This window comes from Pyxicephalus adspersus, chromosome 2 (genome assembly GCF_032062135.1).
Source record: "Pyxicephalus adspersus chromosome 2, UCB_Pads_2.0, whole genome shotgun sequence".
NCBI classification, from domain to species: domain Eukaryota; kingdom Metazoa; phylum Chordata; class Amphibia; order Anura; family Pyxicephalidae; genus Pyxicephalus; species Pyxicephalus adspersus.
This window is the reverse complement of record NC_092859.1, coordinates 138540692-138548035: the sequence shown is the minus strand read 5'-3', so window position 1 is coordinate 138548035 and position 7344 is coordinate 138540692. Positions and strand designations below refer to the sequence as shown.

Sequence of the window (7344 nt, the reverse complement as noted above, 5' to 3'; positions counted from 1 at the left end):
TAGCTATTGAGGTCAGCCATCAGGGTTGACATAGACAGAGGCCATGGGAATTGGTTGGTATTTGCATATCAGAGTACAATGTTATTTGGGACTTTACAGGGAATATAACATGGTACTTTCATAACTGTAAATTCACAGGTTTTCTTTAACAATGATACACAAGTCTTAAAGGGTGTTCTGCTACCCCCAGTAGACTACTGGGCTGGCTCCTAGCACCTTCAAGCACCTTAATATTGGTTCATGGGGCCAGCCATCAGAGTGATCATCCAACAAGATGCAGGAGGTGGTATGGCATATGTCAAATCCAGTAGCCATGGAAGCTGGTTGCTATTTGGCATGGAATTTGGGGCATCTAGGTCTATATGCTATGTATCTTGGGACTTCCATGGCTTTAAACCAACAGCCTTGCTTTAACATTGATACTGAAGGCTTAAAAATGTGTTTTACTAGACCCAGGAGAATATTGAACTGCCTCTTGTCTATGCTTTGTAAGCACTTGTTTGTTGAAACCCACAAAATGCCACACTTATCACTTAGTACTTGCAGGAAGGGATGGAAAAGCACACACCCATGAGAAATTTGTCTTAAGCAGTCCATGTTATGAAGTCAGAAACTCACAAGCACAGATTCACAAGCATTATTCTCTTTTAGAATAATCATGATTGTGAGTCAAAGAGCCAGTTCAGTTAAACAACTAGATAGGTACTATATAAAATGACGATGAATTGCCATATGAAGTAAGCGAAAGCTAATCTGTATGGGAGCCGACATCACATATAAAATTAGGGATCGGGTGGTTTACAATCCCTCAAATTTTTTACTGGTACACGCAAACCTTAACCTAAAAACCTAATGGTTCAACATTAGTAGGAGAATGGAAAAAGAAAAAGGTTAAAAAGAGGTTGTTAATTCCCCATCAGCAGCAATTTTTATTTGTATGACCCTGATGATAAATTAGCTGACGTTTTAATACGTAGTTTGGATTCATTAATCAAGAACTAGACGGGGCACAGAAAAAGTCAAAAGAATCCAACTGGAAAAAGCTGTTGTAGATGCACGACACAAGCACACAGCAGACGAGGTAGTATGAATTCACAAAACAGCAGGCGGAACAGAATGATAGAGTGATTACAAATGACAGTCAGTGATCATATTATCAATTAATAATGCAATTTTATACAGAACATTAAGTTCCCTTTGTCTGTCCAGACACTGCATCTGCTTGTTCACCCCTTTGTGCTGGAATTACAATGATCTGTCTGGTTTTATCCTATGTATTAGGTAATGGTCTTGCTTGATTAATCTTGCAAATGTATGGTAGCCTCTCATTAATCTCGGTTAACCTTTTCCAAGCCTGATAGTTAAATCTACAGACCCCCTTGGTTCTTGGGTCATTGGAATGACACACAATAAAAACATAGATGCTCTTCTCGGCTTATTCTTTACTACAGTTGTCACCGGTAAACATTACTTGGAGGGCATTTGCTTTAACCTGCTCATTGCCAGTGATTCGTTCATCATTAGCAAAGGGCTTCAAAATGATTCAGTCAAGGGGTTAAGCATCTAAAAGTTGAAGTCAGGGACCCTTCTGGCTGAAGGCCTCTTTCTATTGAAATGAAAGACTTTAATTACCATGGAAAGGGTGGGGGGGATCAATACGGCTCAGAACCCTAGTTACGGGTTACTATGGTGATGTTTCCTGGATACATGTACCCCCTCCCTATCGTCCAGGATTACAACCACCTCTTTGGTATCAGTGATATTGTTACCTAAGTACAAGTACCAGGAATATTCTCCTTTACTTTACTGAAGGGCATTCTGGATTGTTAGTACTTTTCTTGAAGACACTGATGACACATTGACACCATTAGCACCTTCACAATCCAACTGGACACCATGGTCTATACATTTTTTGTCTTCTAAAAGTTTTTTTTTCATTTTTAATTTTAGATAAGCTGCTATTGCACTTTTTATAACGTCTACTATACTTCTACTTCAGCTCAGTTGGAAGAAAACCTCGGTTTTAAAGATCTTTAGATGGCAGTACGGTCATTGTATTAAGATGCAATATACTTTGTCTCCATTCATTTAATCCAGAAATTTTCAGGTCTAACATTGGGAATTGGCACGCTCCCTCTCTGGGCACACTGCATGCAGCTTGTTGTCTGCTAAATCACCAAAGAACTCTATGGAGCTAACTATTCCGGCTGCCTGCACAGTACTGAGAGCAGAAGAGTGCCAGCTGTGGAAGTTTATACTCCCGGTATACAGAAACAAGATAAGTTTATTAATCAGAATTACACTTACCTCACACCCATCTAGGTATATTTAAAGCTTAGCCTTGATTAAAATTGCAATATTATTGATCTGGACCATGGCAAAACAAAATTATAATTTAGCAACTGCCAATTAATCCTCACAGTTAGAAAAACTCTTTATTTTAAAGGCAGGAGATTCATTCCGTGAATTAATCACACCAACTGATGAATCCTCTTAAAGACAGTTGGCAATGCCATTACTACTAAGAAAAGCATCCAATTAAGAGTTCATCACCTCCTTTAGCAAATAATTCTGAGCAATCGTATGAAAACTTCTTTGATACAACACAAAATGTTCTATTCCTGTATTCATTTTTTTTGTTTTAGTTAGAGTAGAGAAGAATTTGCTTTTGGTTTGCTGTTCTCTGTATCCCTTCTGGAATAATTTGACTCTTTGTCCTGCAGGTCATTGTCACTGGCACAGAAATCCAAATATAACAGCCATCAATAGAACACAGGACACCGGCAGTGAATGTAATGCCAAGGCACCTTTTAACATAGACTTACAATACACAGTCTTAACCATGCACTAAAAGTAGATAATAAGTTTGATACAACTATCCAGTCTAATATAAATTTAATAAAAATGAGGGCAGTTTTGATCAATATATTGATTGAACATTAATTGTGAATACTTTTGTTTCTGTTTGAATAATATGTATCTGGAAGTGCTCCACACAGTTTACACCAACAATGCAGCTTTGCCAGATGTCAGTGATGCTGCTGGGTAATAGGTGCATGGTGGTAACCTGGTAAATCAACATTAAGGAGCTATTGATCACTCTGGTCCTGCACCATTATTCAGTACCCAGCCACCTTTAGAGATTAGGTAACAAGCTGCAACCCTATTTAAAAGTTTGTCTTTCTATCCCAATAGTATTTTATATAATTGTAGTAAGCAATAAAGTATTTTACTTTTGACAGTTGGGCAGTTATACAGGGTATGGTAAGAAAAGACTAAAGGAATCAAAAAGTCCTTCAAATGGATCAGTACATTGCACAGTAAACTCTTTGTAGAAAACAAAAAAGAGGATTATGCCTCATTTTAGGACAACAGGTGGAGCCATGCAAATCATTTCTTCTTGCTCCAAAATTCAGGTATACACCAAGAAACACTGTCCCTTGTAGGAAATGCAAATAATTATATTAAGTCCCAGAACATGGGTGTACTGTACATCCAGTACTGATACATTTGGCATTAGTACTATAAACTGCTCGTAGGACTTTAAGAGTCTCAGGTATGATGAACTTCAATGGAGCTCTGAACCATGACGGCAATACTATCCACAACGTTAAGAAAGACACACTCCACTCTGTAGCAAAGTTCACCTGCATACTCCTTGTTACAAAGCACCATTCACAGCAATCTCTTCCCATTGAGCCCCAACACACTGCTTGATGAGGTGTAGGTACTGTTAAATGAAACTTCAAACCCTGGACCCTCCTATGCACTCAATGTAATCTATATACTCATTACGGTCCATTAAAAAGAAGGTATATCAAATACATTCAAAATGTAAACTGAATATATAATGAAAATTAATAGAAAGTGTAAGGGTAAACTAGATTATCACATCAGAAAGATCAAACTACACCTTACTAAAATATTTGTATTTTTCCTTCAATAGAGAAATATGTTTTAATTAAATAATATAAGATTTGCCAATCTTGTGTAATATGAGGACAAATCAAAATATTCAATTTATTGTGTGCTATAAAAGGCAGACCCTTACTTATATTTGATGGTACATCCATAGGGGATTGTACAGAATATACAGTATATGGCCATCTTTACACAGATCAGCTCCTTCTATAGACTCACCTACAATTTTACATTCAGAGTGATCATGGGGAAGGGTGAGTGGGTAAATCATGAAATCATTTTCCCAGACTGCATCTCTCAGACTAAAGCTACGTACACACATCTAATGGTTCATAATTGGCTCAGGGACGATATCGGACGAGAATCTGGCGTGTGTACCGTGCCCGTTGTCCATCGCCCGAATGACCGTCCTGGCGGATCCATGGAAGATGGACGACAAATGATCCTAATGTAAGGTAAGGGTGGGAGAGCACAGCGGGAGCTGCTCCGTCGTTCTCCCCCTCCCCTCTCCATAGAGCAGAATGGTGCTGTATGTACAGTGCTCATTCATGCATCTTGCAGTGGTTAGTCGTTGGAAAGGAATTTTCACGATCCTTTAATAACAATAAAAGTGCACGCGTGTATGCAGCTTAAGCATGTAACTTGCCTGCAACTCAATTAATTGTATTGTTAAAAATTACATGTTGTTTGTTTTTTTAATTGTATTGTTTTTATTTATTATTATTATTTATTTGTGTTACATAATTAAATTACTAATAATTGTATTCTTTGTTTTCTTACCCTGTACTACAAGTCTCCCTTGTGCTGTTCGGCGCACCCTGGTTCCAGGCTTGTTAGCGGCACATACGTAGACTCCTGAGTGATGTACTGTAAGATCTGAAATCATCAGATTCCCTGTTCCCAATACCTGAATACCTTCCACACCAATAGGACGGCCATCTGCAAGAGACCCAAAGGCATGTTTATTAAATGCAGCTTCTTCTTTACATGTTGTAGGTCCAAGATATTAGGATGTCAGTTGCAATTGACTTTGTCTGTTCCGCATGACAACATGTAAACTTCCAGAGATACCAGAACATAAGTTTAGAACATAAAGAACACAAATGGGCATAATTACAAAGTAAACGAGAAGTGCACCCCTAAATACCTACCACCCCCTTCAATTCATTACTGGCATTACCAAATCCCAGTAAAATGTCCTTTTTACTACAGTCACATAATTTATAATTCCAGGTATTTTCGCTTTTACTTTTACAGAAGATGGGGTAATTCTTTGTGTGTCAATGTCACTGCCTGCATGATATGGACACCTATTGGCTGTCCAGAAGAGGAGTACGCAATGGTGACATCAGAGCAAAGAAACTTTATGAGACTGGCCAATGTGGGCACATCTGCAGCACCGGATTACCAGTCCCCTGCACCCAGAAATAGTGATGGCGAGAGATGGACAGCAGATTTAGGTGAGGGTGCATTACATGGTCTTGTGGGTTGATGGGGATAGGGCATTGAAAGAGAGAAAAGCCCATAGTTCCAAGGTTATCAGGAACAGAGAATGCAACTTACCTCCCTGACTGCACTAATTTGTACAAAATATTACCTTTAAGTGTTCTGACCCTTTAATATTCACAGCAGCTAATACTCATGTCACACCATAGAAGTCAGACATTGCTATTTCACCAATGGCATTTGTGTTCATTATATTTCCATAACTTACCAAGGCGGCTCCAGGACACAATAGGTCGGGGATTTCCAGTAGCCATGCATTCAAGAATTGCTGTCTGATGAATGGTCTTGGTAAGATTCTCAGGACCAACTAGAATCATTGGATCCTTATATCCAGTGTAATAAGGACCTACAATAGAAAATATTATTATGACTACTGTAATATATTCATATAACAAGGTTTTCCTCTTGTTATAATAGATTGTATTGACTAGTCATTATTATGTTCTCAAACCTGTGACAGTCAGTAGGGCCTCGGGACTGTATTTAATGCCAGCAGCATTTTTGGCCACACAGCGGAATGTGCCCCCATCCTCAACTTGAAGGGCAGTTATCTGCAGCACACCAGTGGGCAGCAAGGTGTACCTGTGTATAATAAAAACATAAGGTGTAAGACAAGGTCTAGGTTTAATATCTGATCTACAAGTTTAAAACCTAAAAAATATATGCACTAGTGAAAAACGCTAAACTAAAAAAAAAAAAGAAAAAATACACGCAGAAATAAGACTATAAATCTATAGGACTATAAAAGAATAAAAATATTTGTGCCTTTTTACAAACTACTGAATCACACAGGGCACAATAGCTGATTTTGTACACGGATTCTTCATTTATCAATATGACCTTCACGTTTTCTATCATTTTTGTTCCATACCCAAAAAGGTACAAAGTAGCTTTTTAGTAAGAACTACTCTACAGACGTAACAATTATTCTGCACACGTATACGAGTCTTAATTGTCCTATAAATGGATTTCTGAATAAATATCATGTACAATACACACCATCCTCTATGGGCTTTAACATATAATGGATATGGATATGGATTTGTGTGATTATTCACAATAGACCAATACTAGTCTCCTTATCAGGAATGAAAATCTTCTATTCCTTTTAAACAAAACTTTAAAAAGAGATTGTTTATTTTGTTGAATTTTAATTGTAAGGTTATTGTAGCAAATCACAGAGATATACTAATACACAGATACCACTAACCAGTAACCATTATTAAAAATACATGGCACTATCCCATTGCAAGCAATTTTCTGCATATGACATAATTTTTTCTATGCATCATTCACTATAGAAATATCAATCCCAACCCTCCAACTATAAAGGTCCTAGACTGCACCTACATAGTGCCTATCAATCTGTAATCTAAATCATAAAAATTAATGAAATAGGCAGAATTATTCGCTTGGTATCACAAAGTTCTTTAGGTCTACATTTTCACAGATATGAAGAACTTCCCAAAGGTTTTTTAGCAGTGGTAGGTTATATCAGCATGCTCAGCCATGGGTAATGCTATCATGTTCTCTCGGCGTTAGATTGCTTATCTGTGACACTGGAAATACATTTACTGTTTCAGGCTTTTTTAACACCAGCCTATTCCGTACCCAAGTTTCCAAGCTATTCTCTGAAGTAATAATCTGTTCTCTAGTGAGCATCAATCTACTCGTCCTTTGAGAACTGTTCTGTACAGTCTGATAACTCTTTTTCAAATAGTTGTTCCTCATTTTTATGCATTTACACCATGGGTTACGTAACATTCTGTACTATCCTAATATATTACAGAAGGTAAAAGTAAAACATTCTAAATGAATATGTTTAGTTTACCACATGACACTCCAGTATATGGACATAAGCATTTTGGGTATAACCTTTTGTTTGTTAGGGTAGCAATTATTTTTTTATCTTTTACT

At 37.5% G+C, this 7344-nt stretch overlaps 1 long non-coding RNA gene across 1 annotated transcript; it reads right to left on the bottom strand.

Moving 5' to 3' along the window:
- Positions 1–4707: 4707 nt before the first annotated feature.
- LOC140324588 (uncharacterized) lies at positions 4708–6107 on the bottom strand. Its single transcript, XR_011919551.1, has 3 exons — positions 5879–6107; positions 5636–5773; positions 4708–4860 (listed from the first exon to the last, which is right to left on the bottom strand). It is a non-coding gene; the product is annotated as an uncharacterized lncRNA (long non-coding RNA).
- Positions 6108–7344: the final 1237 nt, after the last annotated feature.